The sequence below is a fragment of the Sturnira hondurensis genome, unplaced genomic scaffold, assembly GCF_014824575.4.
Source record: "Sturnira hondurensis isolate 20B ecotype Veracruz unplaced genomic scaffold, ASM1482457v3 Scaffold0021765, whole genome shotgun sequence".
Lineage (NCBI taxonomy): Eukaryota > Metazoa > Chordata > Mammalia > Chiroptera > Phyllostomidae > Sturnira > Sturnira hondurensis.
Window position 1 is genome coordinate 1,658,365 of NW_028094396.1, and position 11,871 is coordinate 1,670,235.

General features: G+C 41.8%; 1 protein-coding gene across 1 annotated transcript in view; it reads right to left on the bottom strand.

Moving 5' to 3' along the window:
* The window catches only part of OSBPL11 (oxysterol binding protein like 11), a 93,802-nt gene that overhangs the window by 63,902 nt on the left and 18,029 nt on the right, over positions 1–11,871 (bottom strand). The window lies entirely within an intron of this gene.

An 11,871-nucleotide genomic window follows, 5' to 3' on the forward strand; every position in this document is an offset into this window, starting at 1 on the left:
AAAGCACTCTGAAAATCCACTGAAAAGGACGGGAAAATTTTTTTAAAAGGCATTTAGAGAGAGGCATTTTTAAAAAGGCATTTTTAAAAATGGCATTTTTAAAAGGCATTTAGAGAGAGGCATTTTTAAAAAGGCATTTAGAGGCATTTTTAGCTGTTACACACATGAAAAGAATTTCGTTAAAGACTAAAGGTTCACTAAACAAAAACACAAGATTCAACAGTGATCGAGGTTAAAATGATTGGTCTTGACTGATTACATATTAAGTGAGAATGAGAGTGAGAGAAAAGGTGAAAGAGAAGGAACAAGGGCAACACCTGGATTTCCAAGTGCCACAGCTGTGTAGATACTAATGCTTCAGAGAATTTGGGATCATAGAGAAGCTCTGGATTTGTTCCGATGTAACAAACTGAATTATAGGGACCTGCGGGGCATACAAGGGAAAATACCCAACAAGGTAGCATGGTTTGGGTTGGACACACAAATTTATTTGGTAGCAATTAGGAGATAGGCATGAACTGACATTTGAAGCCATGAGAGTAAATAAAATAACCCAGGAAGTATTAGAAAATGACAAAAGATAGGGCAGAGTCTGAGAGAACCCTTAGGAGAAATTTTAAAGGGAAGAGGAGTGCACGTAGGAGGTAAGTAGTAGCTGAGTAGTAGGAAAAATACCAGGAGCATTTCAAGTTGTGGTCAAGAATGTTCAGTGCTACTAAGGGGTAAAGTAAAATAAATATTGAAAAGTTTCTATTAGATTTAACATCTGAGAGATGGAATAATGAAGGAAGAGCCAGCAGGCTGTAACTGAAGACAGACTGGGAGAAACAGGAGTGATTAAGGGAATGTGGACTTAGGGAAGGTACCATATTTTGCTGTTTATAATGAGCACTGTTTTGCCCAAATTGTTGAGGGAAAAACACGAATGCACATTATATATGGGTACTACCTAAAATACCTTGTATCTGGTTCTTGTGTTTTGTAATTATTTGTCACATAAAATTTCTTGTACCATAATATATTCAAAAATAAATGCCGAAATTTCCTTATAATACAAAAACAAGTAACTTGATATTCCCTTAAAATAAACAAGCAACTAAATATAAATAAATAAATAACTGAATTAAAATATTAGAAAAAAGATTTTTTTCCTGAAAATTTGGGCCAAAAACAGGGATGCGCATTATACATGAAAGCACATTACACTCAGCCAAATACAGTAGTTCTAGGTGCCTAATAAAGAGGAAATAAAAGGAGAAAGGCCCAACACTCAGGAGAAGACAGTGGAGAAATAGGGGAGAGGTGGGCTCCAGAGTGCAGTTAGAGAAATTAGTCTTAGAAACTTCTTAAGGCATTTAACTGCAGGGAGGAATTTATACAAGCTGTAGAAGGTATAAAGGAGGCACCAGTCAAGTCCCATCAAAATTCCTCCTTTCACCCTGGCTAGCGTGCCTCAGTTGGTTGGAGTGTCACCCTCTATCAAAACATTGGGGGTTTGAGTCCACTCAGAGCACATAACCTCGTTTGTGAGCTTGATCCCCAGTCGGGGCGCATGTGCAAGGCAACCAACCATTCTCATATCAATGTTTCTCCTTCTCTCCCTTCCTCACTCTCTCTAAAATTAAAAAAAACACAAAATTCCTACTTTCTACTAGGCAAACACTGTCCTCCAAAAAAGGCTTGGTTTTGGTTCAATCCCTCAATAACATAAATAACATGACTAAAGGGGGAGCAGCCTGTGTAGCTGAAGAAGAAGCAACAAACAACACACGGCAGTGACAGCAACCTCCCACTGTAAAAAGACATTGCACAGAGCAGTGTCTGCCTCTTGCTCATCCCAGTATTTCTTGCAGCACCTAGTGTATGGCCTGGAATAGAACAGGCCATAAATTTCAATAAATTTCTGTTGAATGAGTCAAACAATGGGAAGATAAAAGCAGAATTTTTCTATAAAACCCCAAGACAATGCTGAATAGTCTCCAAAAAACTTATTCAATTCACCAATTGAATACTCAAATCAGTTTAAACAAATTCTAAACCCAACTGCATTTTAATCTGTAACAAAAAAATATAAAGCGAAGCAGAGATCCTCCCTCCTACTAAGAGCCTTAAAAACACTTCTAGGTATTCAGGCTAAGACAAATGATTAAAAATGTAGCCCTGGCTGGCGTGGCTCAGTGGATTGAGTGCAGGCCTGCGAACCACATGATCACGGTTCGATTCCCAGTCAGGGCACATGCCTAGGTTGCAGGCCAGTTCCCAGCAGGGGACTCACAAGAGGCAGCCATACATTGATACTTCTCTCCTTCCCTTCCCCTCTGGGGATAAATAAATAAAATCTTTTTAAAAAATGTAGACAAAGATAACAGGCAACCATGTCAATTATAGCACTACTTATAATAGTAAAAAATAAAAATAGAATGAAAGGAAATGAGAGAAAGGAAGAAAAACAAGCTAAATAAACATTAGAGGATAATTAAGAAATTCATAGACTATTCCCTGGCTGGTGTGGCTCAATGGATGAATGCCAGCCTGCAAACCAAAGGCTCACTGGTTTGATTCCCAATCAGGGCACAATCAGGGCACATGCCTGGTTGCAGGCCAGGTCCTAGGTGTAGGCCACATGAGAGGCAACCACACGTTGATGTTTCCCTCCCTCTTTCTCCCTCTTCCTGTCTAAAACTAATGAATAAAATAAAATCTTTTTAAAAAAGAAATACCATAGAGTAGAATCACCAATTAAAATGTTTATGAATTGCTAACAATATGGGGAACTGCTTATTAAGATCATTAAAACAGGTTACAAAATTTTATGATATGTAAAACATGCACAGAAATAAGAGTATACAAAATAGTAACTGGATATCACTGGACAGAAGAATTATAGAAGACTTAAGTTTGCTCCCTTTTTAAGTATATTTTATTGGCTATGCTATTAACAGTAGTCTCATTTTTTCCCCTCCCCTTTATCCCCCTCTGCCCTGCACCCCTCCTCCCACCAGCATTCTCCACCCTTAGTTCATGTACATGGGTCATAAATATAAGTTCTTTGGCTTCTCCATTTCCTATACTATTCTTAATTTCCCCCTATCTATTTTGTGCCTACCAGTTATGCTTCTAATTCCCTGCACCTTTTCCCCTATTTTCCCCCAGGCCCCTCCCTGCTGATAACCCTCCATATTTCCCATAGTATTTCCCTGTATTTCCCATAGTATTCCTGCCCTCCCCCTATTTTCTACCTACCGTCTATGCATCTTATTCTCTGTACCTTCTCCCCCCTTCTCCTCCTCCCACTCCCCTGTTGCTAACCCTCCATGTGTTCTCCACTTCTATGCTTCTGCTCCCGATCTAGCTGTCCTCTTAGTTTGCTTTTGTTTTAGGTGTGGTTGTTAATAACTGAGTTTGCTGTCCTTTCACTGTTCATATTTTTCATCTTCTTTTTCTTAGATAAGTCCCTTTAACATGTCATATAATAAGGGCTTGGTGATGATGAACTCCTTGAACTTGACCTTATCTGAGAAGCACTTTATCTGCCCTTCCATTCTAAATGAAAGCTTTGCTGGATAGAGCAATCTTGGATGTAGGTCCTTGCCTTTCATGACTTGGAAGACTTCTTTCCAGCCCCTTCTTGCCTGTAAGGTCTCTTTTGAGAAATCAGCCAACAGTCTGATGGGAACTCCTTTGTAGGTGACTATCCCCTTATCTCTTGCTGCTTCCAGGATTCTCTCATTCATTTTAATCTTGGCTAATGTAATGATGATGTGCCTTGGTGTGTTCCTTCTTGGGTCCAGCTTCTTTGGGACTCTCTGAGCTTCCTGGATTTCCTGGAAGTCTATTTCCTTTGCCAGACTGGGGAAATTCTCCTTTATTATTTGTTCAAATAAGTTTTCCACTTGTTGGTCTTCCTCTTCCCCTTCTGGTACCCCTATAATCTGGATGTTGGAACGTTTAAAGGTGTCCTGGAGGTTCCTAAGCTCTTCTCATTTTTTTGAATTCTTGTTTCTTCATTCTTTTCTGTTTGGTTGTTTCTACCTTCTGGTCCACTCCCTTGATTTGAGTCCCAGTTTCCTTTCCATCACTATTGGTTTCCTGTGCATTTCCCTTCATTTCAGTTTAGCCTTCATACATTCCTCTAATTTGTGGCTAAAATCAACCAATTCTGTGAGCATCCTGATCATCAGTATTTTGAACTGTGCATCTGAAAGGCTGGCTATTTCTCGGTCACTTAGAATTATAGGCTCTGGGGCTTTGAGCTGTTCTTGAGTCATAATGTTTGGTCTGTTCGCACCTGTTATGTTTGAGGGGTGGAGCCGTAAGTGTTCACCATGGCCGGGCGACCCAGTCACTGGGTTGTGATGCTGTATGTGGGGGCAGGGTCAGAGAGGGAAAAAAACAGCATTTTGCTGTGCTCTGCTCGCTCTCTCAGATTTCCGTCCCCTCTGTGGCTTCCCACAAGCAAATTGGGCCCCTCTGGTGCTGGTTCCCAGGTCTGTGAGCCCATGTACTCCAACGAACTCTCTGTGAGCCTGGGAGCCTCTCCCGGACCCTTGACCCAGAGAAAGTCTTTCCAGTTGGTGCTTTCAGGCTCTAATTCCCGCTGGGGCCCTCGCCTGAGTGGTCTGCCTCACTGTTTGCTCCTTTGCTTGGTTTATCTGCTCGCGAATGTGTGACCCTAGTCCACCAGCCGCCCTGCGCCCTCACTGGGTCCACCCGTCGCCACCCCACACCTGGGACCCACCAACCATCCCTGCCCGACCCACTCCACTGCTGACTCCACCCCTCTTACCTGTCTGGCTGAGTGGTTTGTTGTTGTTGGACTTCCGTACAGTTAAATTTTCACTGTTTTGGCTGCGTTTTTGTTTCTAAAACTTTACTGTCTTTAAATTTTGTTTCTTTAAACTTTACTGTGGGAGAGGGCACAGTGTTTCCACCTATGCCTCCATCTTGGCCGGAAGTCCCAGAAATAGAAGTATTTTTAATACAAAAACTCAAGTAAGTGTTAAGAAGAAACTTGCTCTCTCTTCACACATGTCCATGTGTAGAACTGCAGAGTCCGTCCTCCCCGCCCCACCCTTCCCTTCACTCCTTCCACAGCTGAGCATGAACAGCTCAGCCACTTTGGGGCTCTTTTCCTTGGAGTTGCCTGCCTACCCAGAGAAGACAACCTTACCTGCTCTGACAGAGCGAAGACCTGACTGAGTACTCCAAGCCGCCCAGTGACTAGGTAGATCAGTGTGCCTAATTCTAGGGTGAAGTACTAGCAAACCTACTTTACTCATGTTGAAGCCACTTTCTTCAGTGAGCTTTTCCAGTAATAAAACTATTTCTTCACATCTATTACGATGGCTATTAGCAAAATTAAAAAAAAAGAAAATAACAAGTGTTGACAAGGATGTGGAGGAATAAATTGGAATCCTTTTATATTGCTAGTGGAACTGTACAATGGTATAGCCACTGTGGAAAACAGTATGGTAGTTCCTCAGAAAAGTTAAATATAGAATTAATTGCTATATGATCCAGCAATTCCATTTCTGGATAATACACAAAAGAATGAAAGCAGGGACTCAAACAACTATTTGTACACCAGTGTTCACAGCAGCATTATCCACAATAGCCAAAAGGTGGAAATGACCCAAAAGTCCATCAACAGACAAGTGGATAAACAAAATGTGTATACATATACAATGGGATATGATTCAGCCTTAAAAAGAAGTAAATTCTGACACATACTACAACATGAATGAGCCTAGAAGACGTTAGGGTGAAATAAGCCAGACACAAAAAGAAAAATATTGTATGATTTCATTTATATGAGGTACTTAGAGTTGTCAAAATCATTAAAGACAGAAGGTAGTGGTCGCCAGGAGCTGGAAGGTGAGGGGAAATAAGGAGCTATTATTTTATGGGCATCATTTTCATACGGGATGACGAAAACTTCTAGAGATGAACAGTGGTGATGGTTGCATAACAGTGCTAATGCACTTAATGCCACTGAACTGTACACTTAAAAATGGTTTAAGTACTAAATTTTATGATATATGTATTTTACCACAATTTAAAAAACACCGACAATTTGATTTGAGTCCTGTCTGATTACTATCTTTCAACTGGTCTGAACTCAGGATATTACTTGTTGACCTCTAGATAACACATTAACAACTATATTACCGAGTGGAATATAAAATCCTCATAAATTTTGAAGGTAGTACAGAAACCTTCCAAGAAAGTTGTATCAGCCATGGACTGCTTTAAATCACAAATGAGATCCAATGAGGGTACCTACTATCTTATGCAGGTAGAGACATTTCATAAAGAAAATTTGAGAAGCACAACTCTAAAATCTTTGCCTATACAGACCAAAACAAGAAAAAAAAATCCTATATATAATCTGATTGTTACAGATAACTAACTTTGAGAAATTCCTCACACAAATAACTAGCCATGTGGTAACAGAACAATGAAGATGGGACAGAACAAACTTCTTTATGGAAAAATAGAAAATCACCTCTAACACCTCCAGAAAGTTAGGAAGCTGTTTATTGTATTGGAAAGACAGTGGGCTTAACACCAGACAGATACAGGTTTGAATTCCACTGTCACCTTAGGCAAGTAATACAGCTGGTCCTAAGTTTCCTCATCTGTTAATGGGGATAAGAACAGCTACACTGCAAATGTTTAAGGAAGAGAAAAGAAGAAATAATGTATTTCAATTCTCATACACTTGAACATGATACATGCCCAACAAATATTGGTTCTCTCCTGCTGTAGCACATCAATTTTTCTGCAGGCGAAGGACTCGTTTTCTAAATCAGTCTTATCTTGTTAGCCTGAATTTTCAAGTCAGAATGATGGGACCTAAAAAGCCATGGGACTTTCACTTCTTTTTTCTTTCCACACTTGAGCAAAGGAAGAGAAACACAGCCTCGATAATAGCAGAGGCGGCTATCTTGCAGCTCCAGCCCTCTCCTCTTGATATGGCAGCTGCAGGTAAGGTGGGTTAGGAGCCAAGGCGACAGCTAGGACAGTAGCCTGCCCTCCCACCATGGGAACCAGCTGGCCTCGGAGAAACAGTGGGTGGCAGCAGCAGCATCAGGTTATAGATGGGCACAGGGAGTGTTAGTTGAGCTGGCTGATACCCATTCCACCACGAGGGGTACTTGGCAAGGGCACAGGGAGCAGGATGTGGGGGTGCAGAGTGTGAGGTGGGGCATCTGGTATGTCTCAGTTGGCAGCAAAGAACTTGCTGGACATACTATCCAGGAGCAGTCAGTACTGGACAGCTGGTTCTCCCCAGCAATGGCACTGTAACCCTGGCTATACCGGTGGCCTCATGGATTGTGTTAGAGGACAATGTGTTAGAGTGCTCCAGGCAGGTTTCAAGTCAGAATGATGGGACCTAAAAAGCCATGAGACTTTCACTTCTTTTTTCTTTCCACACTTGAGCAAAGGAAGAGAAACACAGCCTCGATAATAGCAGAGGCGGCTATCTTGCAGCTCCAGCCCTCTCCTCTTGATATGGCAGCTGCAGGTAGGGTGGGTTAGGAGCCAAGGTGACAGCTAGGACAGTAGCCTGCCCTCCCACCATGGGAACCAGCTGGCCTCGGAGAAACAGTGGGTGGCAGCAGCAGCATCAGGTTATAGATGGGCACAGGGAGTGTTAGTTGAGCTGGCTGATACCCATTCCACCACGAGGGGTACTTGGCAAGGGCACAGGGAGCAGGATGTGGGGGTGCAGAGTGTGAGGTGGGGCATCTGGTATGTCTCAGTTGGCAGCAAAGAACTTGCTGGACATACTATCCAGGAGCAGTCAGTACTGGACAGCTGGTTCTCCCCAGCAATGGCACTGTAACCCTGGCTATACCGGTGGCCTCATGGATTGTGTTAGAGGACAATGTGTTAGAGTGCTCCAGGCAGGTCCTGCTTGTTGGCAAAGATAAGCAGTGTAGCTCATGCCAGGCATTCTCCCACCGACAGACTCTGGAGTTCCTGCTGTCAGTCCTGCATGCACTGGTGGTCAGTGCTGTCCACTATCCAGATGAGGTTGTTGGTACACTCAAAGTAGTTCCACCAGTAGGAGCACTGGGACTTCCATCTCCCAGCATCTCAGATGTTCAGCTTTAATCTCTGGTGTCCAGGTCTTGACATTGAAGCCCAGCATTGGAGAAATGGTGTCAATGTCTTCTCCACTGAACTTCTTGAGGATGACAATCTCATCGCCCAGGCCAAGCACGAGCAGTCGCAGGTTCTACTCTTTCTACCTCATCTTCTTTCTTCACTTCTCTCATTGTATTCTTTTTCCAGTAGGTATTCTGTCAAGAATTACAAAGGGTCTGAGATATTACCTACTTGCAAGCTAACAAGTTAGCCTGCCATAGTTTCAATGGATATTGGCAGAAGACATAAGACTCCTGAGTCAGAGACAAAAGACTTCAGTACTCACAGCAATAGCAGGAGACAGATGATCGACCCAATCACGTAAGGCAACACAAAGTGGGCAGGAGATGCCTGCACATGCAGTGGGCTGTGGTACAGAGGAGGAAGCTCCAGTGAAGGGAACCCAAATATTTTAATGGAGATTAAGTCTGCCTGACCTCTGAGTCAAGGAGACATTATTTTTATTATTCTACGGAGTACATAAATATGAATTTTTCTCAGGAAAAATATAATGCCTCTATAGTCCAAAACTGTTTGCTATACTAATATTTTTGAAAAAACAGTACAGAACAAAGGGCAGCTGGCGCTTCTGATCACAAGACATACAGAAATATGAGACACCCATAAAAAATTATTCCCAAGTAATACATGCATATTACAGAGAAAAGTCTCTTATCCAACTCTTCTAGCCACCAGTTCCCCTTCTCAAAGAGCTTCCCTCAACTTCTTGTGCAGCTCTTCAGAGATATTCTATGTGTCTACAAACACATATACACTTTATTTTTTTAATAAATGGATGTAATTATGCACACTGTTCTGTAACTTGCTTTTTCAGCTTCTTAGGGATGGCTTCACTTTGACACATAAGAATCTAACTCATTCTTCTTTTAAAAATATATTTTATTGATTATGCTATAACAATTGTCCCATTTTTTTCCTCCCCTTTATTCCCCTCTGCCCTCATTCCCCTGGACTTAGTTCATGTCCATGGGTCATACATAGAAATTCTTTAGCTTCTCCATTTCTCAGACTATTTTAACCTCTCCCTGTCTATCTTGTACCCATCATTTATGCTACTTATTTCCTGTACCTTTAAGCCCATTCTCCTCTTCCCTTTCCCCATTGATATTCCTCCTTGTGATCTTTATTTCTGTGATTCTGTTCCTGTTCTAATTGTCTGCTTAGTTTGTTTTGGTTTTTTTAGTTTACTTGTTGATAGTTGTGAGTTTGCTGTGATTTTACTGTTCGTATTTTTTATCTTCTTTTTCTTAGATAAGTCCCTATAACACTTCATATAATAAGGGCTTGGTGATGAAGAACTCCTTTAACTTGACCTTATCTGAGAAGCACTTTATCTGCCCTTTCATTCTAAATGACAAGTTTGCTGAATAGAGCAATCTTGAATGTAAGTCCTTGCCTTTCATGACTTCGAATACTTCTTTCAGCCCCTTCTTGCCTGCAACGTTTCTTCTGAGAAACCAGCTGACAGTCTTACGGAACTCCTTTGTAGATAAATGTCTCCTTTTCTCTTGCAGCTTTTAAGTTTCTCTCATCTTTCATCTTGGGTAATGTAATCATGATGTGCCTTAGTGTGTGCTTCTCTGTGTCCAACTTTTTAGGAATTCTCTGAGCTTCCTCAAAGTCTATTTCCTTTGCCAGATTGGGGAAGCTCTGCTTCATTATTTGTTCAGATAGGTTTTCAATTTCCTGCTCTTCCTCTTCTCCTTCTGGCACACCTATGACTAGAATGCTGGAATGTTTAAAGTTGTCCCAGAGGTTCCTAAGCCTCTCCTCATTTTCTTAAATTCTCATTTCTACATTTTGTTCTGATGGAATGTTTATTTCTTCCTTTTGCTCCAAACCACTGTTTTGAGTCCCAGTTTCCTTCCCTTCCCTTTTGGTTCCCTGTACATTTTCCTTTATTTGACTTTTCATAGCCTTCACTTTTTCCTGTTTTGCAACCATACTCAACCATTTCTGTGAGCATCCTGATTACGAGTATTTTGAACTCTGCATCTGGTAGGTTGACTATCTCTTCATCACTTAGTTTTATTTTTTCTGGAGCTTTGATCTGTTCTTTCATTTGGGCCATATTTCTTTGTTTTGGTGCTCCTGTTACGTAGTAAGGGGCAGAGACTTAGGTATTCACCAGGGAAGGGCAATCGGTGTCACTGCACTGTCATGCTGTGAGAGAGGGGTCCAATAGGAAACAATGCCACTTGCTCAGCTCTTTGCCATCTTTCAGTCACTAGCCCCACAAGCAAATTGGGCCCTTCTGGTGCTGATTCCCAGGTGGGCAGGTTTGTGTATGTTCTAGGACCCTCTGGATCTCTGCAACAAACTTTCCTGTGAGGCTGGAAGCTTCTCCTGCTGCCTTAAAAAACCCACAGGTTTTTTTTAGTCAGAGGTTTTGAGGCTTCCTTTTCCCATGCTGGAACTCTGAGTTTTGCAGTCTGTCTTGCTCCCCAGTTATTCCTGCCAGTTTATCCACATGCAAATGTGGGACGATGCACTCCACCAGCCACTGCCTTGCCCAGTCCGCCAGCTGCAGCCTTGCTGAGAGTCCTCTCCAACCTGGCTGCCTGTCTCTGCCCCTCCTACCGGGTCTGGAGGAATGTTTCTTCTTTAACTCCTTGGTTGTTGGGCTTTCATACAGTTCAATTTTCTGACAGTTCTGGTTATTTATGTTTTTTAATTTGTTGTTGTCCTTCTTTCGATTGAGCGAGGAGGCAAAGTATATCCACTAAGCCTCTGTCTTGGCCAGAAATCCAAATCTAACTGATTCTTAACCTCTGCATAGTAATCCCTTTTATAGCAGTTATTATTATGTATTTAACCAATCTAATGGACATTTGTTTCCAGGCTTTTATTACAAATAATACTAATACAACAAATTAAGTTGTACATATCTTTGTGTACTTTTGCTAAAAGTACAACTGCTAGGTAACAGGCATATGCATTTTAAATTTTCAGAGATATTGCCAATCTGCTCTCCAAAGAGGCTTTACCAATTTACGTCCCACCATTCAATGTAAACAAGAGGGCCTGTTTCCTCACACCAGCCTGACAGCAGTGTTTACCATCAAAAATAGGGTGCAGCTTCTACCTACAGCCAGAACTTTCAGACATTACTAGTAGACTTTTCAATACACCTATGTTAAGTTTCTAGAATTAAGGGTAAGACAGTGTTAGGCTGTGGAACGAGTACCTAAAAGGGATGGTAGATCTAGTTTTGACTTTCCCACTGACTAACACTAAGAGTGGGACCTTGGCTAAATCACTTAATCTCTCTGGGCCTTGCAGTTCTTGGTCAAAACTGATCAGAATTACATGGTGTCAAGAGAAGTGGGATCCAGAGTGACTGCTTCCTCCTCCGGCAACCGAGTAATGTACCTACAAAGTCATTGCTCTTCATTGCGGAACTAGCAGTCCTGGATGAGTGTGGGAAGTCCTCCTGGACCCTAACCTCCTACCTTGGTTGAGGTTCAGGCTCTAACTGTGTGCCCTCTGTCACCAGCATTTTGTCCACAGGACTTAAAAATGTCCATCTAGTGAGCTGTTATGCTGTTGAAAAATAGGAAGTTCACTTTCTAAGGGAATGATTGCTGAACAGTCACCTTCTGCAATATCTGATGATCTGCATACAAAAATAATGGGCCCTCATCCAGAAACTTTCTATCTCATTGGACCATAATTACCCAGCATGGTTTACAATTA